This window comes from Carlito syrichta, unplaced genomic scaffold (assembly GCF_000164805.1).
Source record: "Carlito syrichta isolate Samal-C Ts95f unplaced genomic scaffold, Tarsius_syrichta-2.0.1 Scaffold302276, whole genome shotgun sequence".
Lineage (NCBI taxonomy): Eukaryota > Metazoa > Chordata > Mammalia > Primates > Tarsiidae > Carlito > Carlito syrichta.
The window spans coordinates 554,563-566,835 of record NW_007246372.1 but is presented as its reverse complement, the minus strand read 5'-3'; the positions used below and the strand labels follow the sequence as shown (position 1 = coordinate 566,835).

The following is a 12,273-nucleotide window of genomic DNA, read 5'->3' as shown; positions in this document are numbered from 1 at the left end:
ATGATGACTGTCAATGACAGTGTTGGGGCCAGACACAGAAGCGGCAAATGAGCTTGTTTCATCTTACTACGCTCTTCCAGGCAACCCCCAAAGGCCACCACCAGGAAGAGGCCTCTGTCACTGATTGAACTTGTGCCTCTCTGCTCAGGGAAGGGATAGAATGTTTCTGTTCTCCAAGGAATGGGGGTTGCCACATTGGAATAGGAGAGTTGATAGCATGGAAGGCACGAGCAGACCTGAGTAGCACAAGGTGTGGACTGTATGGACACAAACCTTGTGCACCTTCTCAGATTCCCTCAGCATCTCCTTTGTCTCTCTTGGTTGGCACCTAATTCACAGCAAGGCGTGAATGTCAACTTCTGGACTTCCATGAAATTTCACAGTGGGAAACGGGAGATGAAAGTAAATAGGACAGATAAATCCTCCTTCTGTGGATAGCTCTGAGTTGTGTTTTCTCCTTGCACACCATCTGGAAAAGTCTATGTGCCAGGAAAACATGCTTCCTGAGCAAACCATTGTGTCTCTCTGTAGCTCTCTGTGAAATGACACCCAGTAAGGTAATACACTGGGTGGTCACTTTTATCTTTCCTCAGGCTCCCTTGTTGGTGTCTCACTGCCCTGCGATTGCATCTCCCAAACAAAATGTCAGCTCTTTAATCCTTGCCTCAAGCTATGTTTTCTAGAGGACCTTCACAAGAAGTGTCCATGGGTAAGAAAAAAATGAACAGGGCAGAAAATTTAAATGCAGACACACAGAAAGACAAAAGGTACTACTCTGAAGCAAAACACTTAGCCTTCTGTGTAACTTTCATTCCACACAAGCTCATGCTGACCCTGATTTACTTGTTAAATTTCCATCCAATCTTCCGGATTCTAATTCAGCAAGCACTTCCTATGAGCTACTATATATATAAAGGAACTGTGCTAGAAACTGGGGAGCGGGTAGATATAAAAATAAATAAGGCACATTTTTCTGGCCTAAAAGAACATTTTAGCATGTGAAGGAGACAGGCTTATAAGTTGCAAGCCACCATTTAATAATAAACAAAGGAAAACAAATTAAAAAATAAAGGGGTGTTCACCTCACCTATAAATCCAGTGCATTGGGAAGCCGAGGCAAGAGAACTGCTTGAGTCCAAGAATTGGAGACGAGCCTGCGCAACATGGAGAGACCTCGTCTCTACTTGGTGGCATGTGCCTGAAATCTCAGCTACTTGGGAGGCTGAGGTGGAAGGATCACGTGAGCCCAGGAGGTCAAGACTGCTGTGAGCTGTGACCCGGCCACTGCACTTCAACCTGGGCAACAAAGTGAGACTCTGACTCAAAAACAAAAGCAAAAACAAATTCAAAATGGAGGGATAAGCTGCCAGTGGTGGGAACTGAGGAAACTGAACGACCCTTCCTGTCCAAGAGGGATCAAGGAGGTATACTAAAACATCCAGTCTCAAAAGATGAGGGGACTTTGTCCAGGAAAGGACTAGGAAGAGAGACAGACCTGTGTAGAGCAGCAGAGTAGAAGCATGTGGTTCTAAGGAAGGCCAGGGCTCCAGGGCAGCCAAAAGAGAGAACCCAACCATGGCCTGGTCATCATGGTCTTAATAGATGAACTGCATGCCCAGAAAGATATGCTGAAATCTAACCCTCAGTATCTGTGAATGTGACCTTATTTAGAAATAGGGTCTTTGAAAATATATCAAGTTATGGTGAAGTCATTAGGATGGGCCCTAATCCAATATGACTCGTGTCCTCATAGGGAGAGAAAAAGAGACATAGAGACACATAGGAGGAACAGATGGAGGAACAGATAGGTGTAATGGAGATGGAGGAGACAATGGAGGAACAGATAGGTATAATGCATCATCTTCTAACACCAGAAGCTAGGAATGCCTAGAATAGATTCTCCCCTAGAAACTTCAGAGCGAGCACGACATTGATTTTAAACTTTTAACCCATGTGCATGTCAATGCCTTGACTGTGTACTTCTGCCTCTAGAACTGCGAGATAATGAGTTTCTGTTGTTTTAAACCACCCAGTTTGTAATAGTTTGTTCCAGCAGCCCTCGGACACTTACACAATGAGTGGAGGAAGAACATCAGAACAGATGAATGGAGAAATGACCTTCCCGAAGCTCAGATGCAGCTGCACTGGTTTATTTTTGTGCGGCAATCATGGGAGCAGCAATGTTAAACCTCCACACAGTTCCTGCCTAGAATACTACGCCACTGTGGCATCCATATGGCTCCTCTCTGTCCTGGAGCAGCCATGCCACAGAGCCGCTCAGAGTTTTTCACCTCTTCCCTTCTCCCCCCAGGTTTCCTTTGCACACTCAATAGCCAGCAGAGCTGGCCAGATGATGCACACAGGCAGCACTCAACACCACAAATGTCAGTGATTGCCCATCAAACAGAAGCACCTACTTATGTGGCATTCACTTTCAGAGATGAGACTATCACTATGAGACCTGACATCATTTCATTTTCCTTCTGGCCTGATTTTTTGCCATTTAAAATTTCCCTTGAGAAATGTTCAATAGATACTGCTACAAGGACATTCCTAATGCAATTTTTAAAATAAAAATAAAAAAGCAGACTCAGAAGTCATTCTCTCATTACTGAAAGTCATGTCACTACATTTTTAAACAGAGGATGACATAGTAATTTATAAAGCAAGGCATTTTTATCAATACAACTGACATCTATGTAGTGTTTCACTTCTTATGGAAGACCATCACAAATATGACTCTCTTGATCCTCACAAGGGCTTGTAAATTGGACAGAGTAGACATGGAGTCATTTAGAAATGTTTATCAAGTATATTCTATTTGACAGGCATAGCTCTAGCAGGAAATTAACCCCGTTTTACAGTCAAGAAAATGAAGAAGGCCAGGAAAAGATAAGTCACATGCCCCAGTCCAAAGAAATAGTAAATACCAAAGACAGAACTAGAATTAGGGTTTTTGTTGTTGTTGTTGTTGTTGTTTTGTCGTCAGCACAGGGCTCTTTCCATGGAGTATACTAGGGTACCTGTCCAGAAATAATGTTCTAGTTTACTTGGTCACTGTATCCTCTGCTTACAAGCTAAAATGCAAGTTCTATGAGATGCAGACCTGGCCTGTCTCATCCCTGCCCAGCTCGGAGCTAACACATGGTGAGATATATTATGTCCACACAAAAACCTGCCTATGAATTTTGTAGCAGCTGTATTCATAATTGCCAAAACATGGGAGCAACCAAAATGTCCTTCAGCAGTTGAATAGGTAAACTGTGGTATGTCCAGACAGTGGAATATAATTCAGAGCTAAAAAGAAATTAGCTACTAAATCACGAAAAGACATGGAGGAACTTTAAATGTATATTATGAAGGGAAAGAAGCCAATCTGAAAAGACTATACATTGTGTGATCCCAATTACACTACCTTCTGGAAAAGGCGAACTATGGTGACAGTAAAAAGATGAGTGGTTGCCAGGGGTTAGAGGAGAGGGAGGGATGAAGAGGCAGAGCACAGACTGATTTTAAAGATACTGAAAACACCTTGTATGATACCATAACGGTGGATACATATTATTATACATTTGTCCAAATCCATAGAAGGTACAATACCAAGAGTGAACCCTAATGTAAACTACAGACTATGGGTGATAATGACATGTCAATGTAGGTTCAGCAATCATAAAAAATGTACCATGCTGTTGGGATATGTTGGCAATGAGGGAAGGTCTGCATTGTGGGGAAGGGGGCATGTGGGAAATCTCTGTACTTCTGCTCAATTTTGCTGTGAACCTAAAACTGTTCTAAATAAATAAATAATTTTTTAAAATTCTGAGAAAAAATGTCAACCAATTACAATGGAGGAAGCTTATTTGGACCCTGATATCTAGAAACTGTTTTTTATATATATATATATATGGAGAGAGAGAGAGAGAGAGGAGAGAGAGATTTTAGTATTGACTAGATATCTGATAATATTAAGTAATTATTGTTAAATTTTTAGGTATGTTAATATTATTTTGATTACTTAAAAATCCTTCATCTCTAAAGAGAAACAGACTGTACTGAAATATTTATAAATAAAACTTAAATACGTGTGAGACTTGATTCAATTAAATGAGTATGGGAGGACCACAGATTGACCCTAAAGTAAGACACTGGGTGATGAGGACAAAGTGTTCATTATACCAACATCCTTACTTTTATATATTTTTTAAATATCTGAAATTTTAAAAATGTATAAATATCCTATTTTAAATATTCCCTGTGTGCAGCCATGATAAACAGCAGAGCTGAACAGCTTCAGTGACACAGGGGACCTCTTGAGACCCAAGAAGCAGGCACTGGAATGAGGCTGTGTGCTAAGTATCTCATGATGAGAAGCTAGGAGATGGCGGGTCTCTAGGGCACAGGGCTGAGTCTATTTTGAGCACAGTCGTGGGCCTATAAATCCAGGTTCTCCTACACAGAACAATTCAGGATACTTGAATAGATTTGTTTTTTAAATCATCACATAATCTCTGTAGCCGCAGCTACAATCTGCAGGATAGCTCCTGCAACCTAGATTCTTTCTTCCACAAGTGATCTGTTACCTTAAAAATCCAGCAGCACAAAAACATACCAAATAAAATATTACACTAAGCAAAGAAGGCTCTAAAAAAGAAAACCAGTTACCAAGCCGAGTGAAAGATTGAAATGCCACGGATTAGAGATAATTAAGGAAACACTTAACTCCAAATTTACCACCAAGACCAATTACAAATTTAAATGCTCAGATTACAATATGAGTGTACAGATCTGATGGGGAAACATATAATTTATTCAGGAATTCTACTTCTTCCTTTTATGGCCTCCAGTATTATAGGCACTGACATTAATATTCAATGAAATAATCTTATATAAAAGCAACTCCCATGAAGCTTTGCTTGTCCCAGAAATGGCAAGTAAACTCCTGTCAAAACATGACAGCAGCCTACAAAACTAAAGACCCCACACCACCGGCAGTTGTAGACTCCCAAAATAGAGTCTGTAAGTGTAAGACAACCTTTGCCTCTGCTAGGCACGTTCATCCTTCATTCAGACACTGAACCAGCCCCTCTAAGATAAAAAGTACAGTCATGTAGAAGGTATAAGACCAGCTGTGAGTGACAGAGAAACATCCCAGTGAGGACAAATGTTGCCCAGAAACTTAGATCATCAAAGGAAGAAGTTAATGAACAGACTGTGGTATTTACTGAGGGCCTGCCAAGGCCAGGCCAGGCCATGGGTTCAAAGTGGTGAACAAGATAGATGAGGTCCAGGCATCCATGGAGCAAACACTCTACTGGGCCCCCGTAGAACCCAATAACAGGGTATGACCTTCCTTCTCCCATCCACCATTTGGACTGAACAAGAGAAAGGCCCTATCAGCAGAGAGTGGTCTCCCCATGACAAGGTTCCTGAACCACAGGATAATCCACAGGCTCGCTACTCCCCTGAGGAGGGCTCAACTATGTCTTCCTCATCCTCTGGCAAATCTAGCCCTGATCTCTTTAACTGTACCAGTTAAACAGAAGCGTGGGAGTTAAACAGGAGGTTCTCATTAGTTAAGCATCCATTGCTAGCAAAATCCTTACATTCAAAAACATCCCTTTCACTTATGAAATAGTACAGCCACGCAGGGCTGTTTACAGATGAGGAAAGTAAGGGTCATAGAGGTTTGGAGCCTTCCTCCCACACTAAGCAGGGCTCACTTGTGTAACCAACAGGATATTGTGGAAATTGAGTGTGACTTCAAGGGAGGCAGGTTGTGGTTCCCGTCTTGCTCTGTCTTGGATCACTGTCCCTTGGAAAAGCCAGCTGCCATGTTGTGAGAACACACAAGTAGTCCTTTGGAGAAATCCACAGGGCGAGGAATTGAGGCCTACTGCCAATTGCCAGGACCACTTTGTCAGGCATGTGAATGAGCCACCTTAGAAGTGGAGCCTGCAGGCCCAATGAGGCCTTCAAATGATTGTAGCCCGCATGACAAATCCTGAACCAGAATCACCCCAACTAACCACCCACTCATGAATTCCTGACCCATGGAAACTGTGATAATGTTTATGGTTGTCTTAAGCTGCTACATTTTGAGGTGATTTGTTATGCTACAATAAATAATATGCAGGGTCACTGAGCCAGCCTCTCTGAAGATGAAAAGTACAGCCATGGAGAGGGCATAAGACCAGCAATGAGTGACAGAGAAACATCCCAGTGAGGACAAATGTTCCCCGGAAACCTATTTCAGATCATCAGAGAAAGAATTTTCTAACATTCACAGTGTATAAGGAACAACCTCTGGGGAGAGAGAGGTTTGCTCTCTATCACTAGAGAAGTTTGCTCAGATAGCTGGCACAATGACTTTTGAGTTCCTTTCCTACCTAGAGATTCTTCTGCTTTCACACCATGCAACTTAACCAGGGACATAGAAAAATCTTGTCTGCTTCCAGGCACCCATGATATATCTGTGCAGTGTGCAGCCAGCTAAGAGTTACTAAACACTGATTTATTGCAGACAGGGCCTTCTGGGAAAAAACACAAAACATGAGCTACCATGCAGTTGCACATACACATATAATGTGACATGTTGCCACAAAGCACAAACTGGGGCTGAAAGGGAAGAAGAGGCAAGAGGGGTGCAGCCTGAAGCCAGGGTTAACATCTAAAGGGCTGTGAGGCACTCAGATAAGGCACAATAGAAATCAGCTCAGAGGTTAAGAACACTCTAATCCCATCTCTAGGAGACTCAGTAAGCTGAAAGACAAAATCAATTCAGGAGAACTCAGGACAACTCAGGAGAAATGCAGGATTCAGAAGAAAATTGCTTCTGTGCCTGTGTCTAACAAAATAGTTTCATTTTCTAAAAGTGAAAATTCAAAGAAGCTGCCTCTCTTGTCATGGGAACAGTTCAGCAAAAGGTGGTGTCCCCACTCAGTCCTCTTGCAAGTCTCCCAATACTGGGAACCGGACACAACATCACCCTGTTCCCATGCTGCCCAGGGACTCAGGAGCAAGGGCTCTTACCATCAATGGACCAGATCTGTAAGTGACAGCAGTAAAAAAAGGGGGTGGTGGGGAGACAATCATGTGGATGTCATGCTTTCAACTTTCAAGTTGCAAAGTTGCAACTCCAACTGCAGTTCCAAAGGCCTGTGCCCCCAGGGACAGGAAGGCCAGTGAACACCTGTGGCCCAGGAAAAGCATCCCTTATTCTTTCACTACTGTGTTAACTCCCAGCTTCCCAGTCACCTGGATGCAGAAGTCCAAGTCATTGAGTCAATAGACATTTCCTGAATGTCTTGATGTGCCAACCCCAGTGCCAGGCATAGGTCATCTTTACTATCTCATTTCTTCTCCCTTTCTTTCAACTGGCTCCTCATCAAATTTTCAGGAAGGTGAGACTGGAAGGAACAGAGATCACCTAGCCCAGTACTCTTATTTTAAAAAATTAATTAATCTATTTTTTGAGTCAGAGTCTCACTGTGTCACCCAGGCTGGAGTGCAGTAACATGATCACAGTTCACCATAGCCATGACCTCCTGGGCTCAGATGGTCCTCCCACCTCAGCCTCCCAAGTGGCTGGGACTATAGGTATGTACCACCATGTCCAGCTATCTTATTTTACAGATGAAGAGGCTAACGGGTGTGATCATTGGAAGGGAGGTTAGAGACTGTGATGGACTGAAGCATTTCCCCCACCTTTTTTTTTTAAACACATTTCTTGAACTACAATTATATGTCATCCTTGCCGCAGGTCTTTGCAGAATCACCCACTGGAGCACTGAGTGGGCATCTCCCCACCCCATGATAATGGACTAGACCATGTGCCTTGATTTGTCCAATGGACTGTGGAGTGGAATGAGGGTATACAGGCTCAAACTGGGGTGTTGTGGCTCCCACTGCACCTCGGCCATCATGGTATGAAAACGCCCCCACTTGCCTGCTTCCAGGTGCCACTGCCTGAAGGAGATTTGTCCCTGTCATGTGCAGACACTCAAGCAAAAGTAAACCACTGCTGCTTTAACCTCTGAGTTTAAATCTGAGCTGGAGGTCATCATCCTAAGTAAACTGACTAAGAAACAGAAAACCAAATACTGCATGTTCTCACTCATGTGTGAGAGCTAAAGAGCCACAAAGATGGAAGTAATAGACATTGGGGACACCAATAAGGGGAGAGGAGAAAGGGGTGTTAGGGTTCTGAAACTACCTAAGGGGCACAATGCTCACTATCTGGGGAATGGGCCACCTGAGACCCAATCCCTACCACTGCACAATATGTCCATGTAACAAACACACATGTGTACCCCTGAAACTAAAAAAAAAAAATCGTCTCTGGGTGATTTGTTTTGCAGCTGCCTAATCCAGAAGCATAAGTGAGCTGAGGATGCAGTTCTAACTCCCACCCACTCCTCTTGTGTCAGGATACACACTAAGCTCATTGTCACTGGAGTGTAAAAGTAGAAAAAGAGATCAGCAGGAGATGATGCTGGAGACGCAGAGAGGAGGCTGGTCCTGCTGGGAGCCGTGGTTGTCTGTGCTGGGATAAATGGAAGATGAATAAGGAAACTCTAAGTGTCAAAATGAAATTCTCTATCAGCAATCTTTGTAAGCAATCTAAGTTTCTACTTTTGATCTCCATCCACTTTCTCACAGGCTATCACAATCACTCTTTTTGTAAGTAGAGGGCTTTGTAGTTAGTTAGTGAAGCCTAGAGATGTGAGTAGGGACCTTAAGGTCTTGGATTTAACTTCCCATGGTTCCAGAAGACAGAGCTGCAGCTGGGCATTAGAAACAACACACTGTCATATCCAATTAGAGTAGGAGTTTTTCAAAAGGGTTTTCTTTTCACTCTCACGTATATGGTCAAATGATCTTTGACAAAGATGCCAAGAGCACTTAACAGGGAAGGGACAGTCTCTTCAACAAATGGTGCATGCAAAAGAATGAAGTTGGATCCTTATCTTATACTGTATGCAAACATTAAATCAAAATGGATTAAAGACCAAAATGCAACACCCATACAACTCCTAGAAAAAAACATAGGGGTAAAGCTTCATGACACTGGACTTGACAATGACTTCTTGGCTATGACACCAAAAGCACAGGCAACAAAAGCAAAAACAGACAAATAAGACTAGGTCATACTTAAAAACTTTTGAGAATCAAAGCACACAATCCGTAGGGTAAAAAGGAAACCTATGAAATAGGAGAAAATATTTGCAAATCATGTATCTGACAAGAGGTTAATGTCCAGGATATAAAAAGAACTTCTGCAACTCAAAAAACCATAAAAATCAAATAACTGATTTAAAAATGAGCAAAGGATTTGAATAAACATTTCTCCAAAGATGGTATAAATGATTAACAAGCATGTGAAAAAGTACTCAACATCACATATCATCACAAAAATGCAAATCAAATCACAATTAAATATCACTGAATACCCACCAGGATGACTGCTATCAAAAGCAAAGACAAAAACAAAACAAATATAAAATAAAGTGTTGGCAAGGATGTGGAGAAATTGGAACCTTTAAGCAACATTGTTGGTAGGAATGTAAAATGGTATACCACTATAGAAAACTGTACAGAGGTTCCTCAGAAAATTAAAAATAGAACTATCATATGCTACAGCAATCCTTCTTCAGGGTATCTATTCAAAAGAATCAAAAGACTTGAAAGGAGTTTACAAATATCATACCAGCACTACTCAAAATAGCCAAGAGGTGGAAGCACCCAAAATGTGCATTGATGAATAAATGGATAAACAAAATTATATATATATAATTAATATATAGTACATATAAAAAGCTTAGCTTTTTTATTTTTTATTTTTCTCATTAAACTTTGTTTTAATGGGTCTCAAAATTCTGTGATAGATTTTTGGTCAAGTTGTTTCCATTAAAAAGTATTGATTTCAAAAACTAGTAACTTAAAACTGCCACATGCAAAAAAAAAACCCCAAAATGGTTCCCAAAACATTCTCCTTTCCTTCTGAAAGTTTTACCACACATTGTTATCATTAACCAGTCTTTTACTATTACACTTAAGTGGCCGATTGAAACAAACAGTTTTTAGACTGTTCTTCCATCACTGATTAAGACTGGGGTGGCAGGTACTAGGAATAATATTCATTTAGCCTTCTGAGCTTTCTGGGCAGACTTGGTGACCTTGCCAGCAGCCTTCTTGTCCATGCTTTGATGATACCCACGGCAACTGTCTGCCTCAAACCACAGATGGCAAAATGAACCAGAGGAGGATAGTCAGAGAAGCTCTCCACATACATGGGCTTGCCAGGAACCATATCAACGATGGCAGCACCAACAGACTTCAAGAATTTAGGGCCATCTTCCAGCTTCTTATCAGAACAGCGATCAATCTTTTCCTTCAGCTCAGCAAACTTGCATGCAATGTGAGCCGCGTGACAATCCAGTACAGGGACATAGCCAGCACTGATTTGGCCTGGATGGTTCAGGATAATCACCTGAGCTGTGTAGCCAGCTACTTCCATTGATGGATCATTTTTACAGTCACCAGCAACACTGCCATGACTAATATCTTTGACAAACACATTCTTGACACTGAAGCCCACGTTGTCCCCAGGAAGAGCTTCACTCAAAGCTTCATGGTGCAATTCAGCAGACTTTATTTCAGTTGTAACATTGACTGGAACAAAGGTGACCATCACGCCAGGTTTGAGAACCCCTGTCTCCACTTGGCTCACAGAGACAGTAACAATACCGCCAATCTTGTAGACATCCTGGAGAGGCAGATGCCAGGGCTTGTCAGTGGAACGAGTTGGTGGCAGGATGCAGTCCAGAGTTTCAAACAGCATGGTTCCACTGGCATTACCATCCTTACAGGTGACTTTCCATTCCTTGAACCAAGGCATGTTAGCACTTGGCTCCAGCATGTTGTCACCATTCCAACCAGAAATTGGCACAAATGCTACTGTGTCAGGATTGTAGCCAGTGCACTTAATGTAAGTGCTGACTTCTTTAACAATTTATTTGTATCTCTTCTAGCTATAGGGTGGCTCAGTGGAATCCATTTTGTTAACACCAACAATTAGTTGCTTCACACCAGTGTGTAAGCCAGGAGGGCATGCTCACAGGTCTGCCTGTTTTGGAGACGCTAGCTTCAAATTTACTAACACCAACAGCAACAATTAGGACAGCACAGTCAGCCAGAGATGTGCCTGTAATCATGTTTTTGATGAAGTCTCTGTGTCCTGGGGCATCAGTGATAGTGACATAGTACTTGCTGGTCTCAAATTTCCACAGGGAGATATCAATGGCGACACCATGTTCACACTCAGTTTTCAGTTTATCCAAGACCCAGGCATACTTGAAGGAGCCCTTTCCCATCTCAGCAGCCTCCTTCTCGAATTTCGTAATAGTTCTTTTGTCGATGCTGCCACATTTGTAGATCAGGTGACCAGTAGTGGTAGACTCGCCTGAATCGACGTGTCCAATGATTCCTTTCCCATTTGGGCCTTTAGGGGAGGTTTTCACAACACCTCTGGCAGCAAACTCATTGTGAAAAAGCAAAACTTAGCTTTAAAAAGGAAAGAGATTCTGTCACATGCCACAACATGGATGAACCTCAAGACATCATGTTAAGTTAAATAAGCCAGACATGAAATGACAAATACTATGTAATTCCATTTTTATGAGGTACCTAAAGCAGTCAAATTCATAGAAACAGGAAGTAGAATGGTGATTACCAGGGGCTAGGGGTGAAGAAAATAAAAGGAGGAGTTATTTAATGAGCTAGAGTTTCATCTTTTCAAGATGAAAAAGTTCTGGAGATCTGTTTTACAAAAATGTGAATATACTTAATATACTGAATATACTACTGAGCTGTACACTTAAAAATAGTTACGATGGCAAACTTTATGTTATATGTTTTTACCATCATAAAAAATCACAAGGAAAGGAAATCAATATGGAAGAGATATCTACACTCCCATGATTATTGCAGCACTGTTCGCAATGGCCAAGATATAGAATCAACCTAAATGTCCATCAACAAATGAATGAATAAAAAAAATGTGAGTCGAGCTTGATGGCTCAGCCTGTAATCCCGCGCTTTGGCAGGCTGAGGTGAGTGGATTGCCTGAGCCTGCAGGTTCGAGACCCGCCTGGGCAACTTGGAGAGACCTAATGTCTACAATTAAAAAAAAAAATTAGCTGGGTGTGGTAGTGCGTGGCTGTAGTTCCGGCTACTTGGAAGGCTGAGGCTGAAAGATCGCCGGAGCCCAGCGGG

The 12,273-nt window shown here is 42.1% G+C and overlaps 1 protein-coding gene and 1 pseudogene across 2 annotated transcripts in view; both read right to left on the bottom strand.

Moving 5' to 3' along the window:
* Positions 1-12,273, bottom strand: part of OSBP2 (oxysterol binding protein 2) — a gene marked incomplete at its 5' end in the record, with an annotated part of 155,156 nt that overhangs the window by 131,351 nt on the left and 11,532 nt on the right. The window lies entirely within an intron of this gene.
* Positions 10,137-11,477, bottom strand: LOC103258536 (annotated as a pseudogene). The gene has a single exon (XR_002481867.1). The product of XR_002481867.1 is annotated as an elongation factor 1-alpha 1 pseudogene (transcript).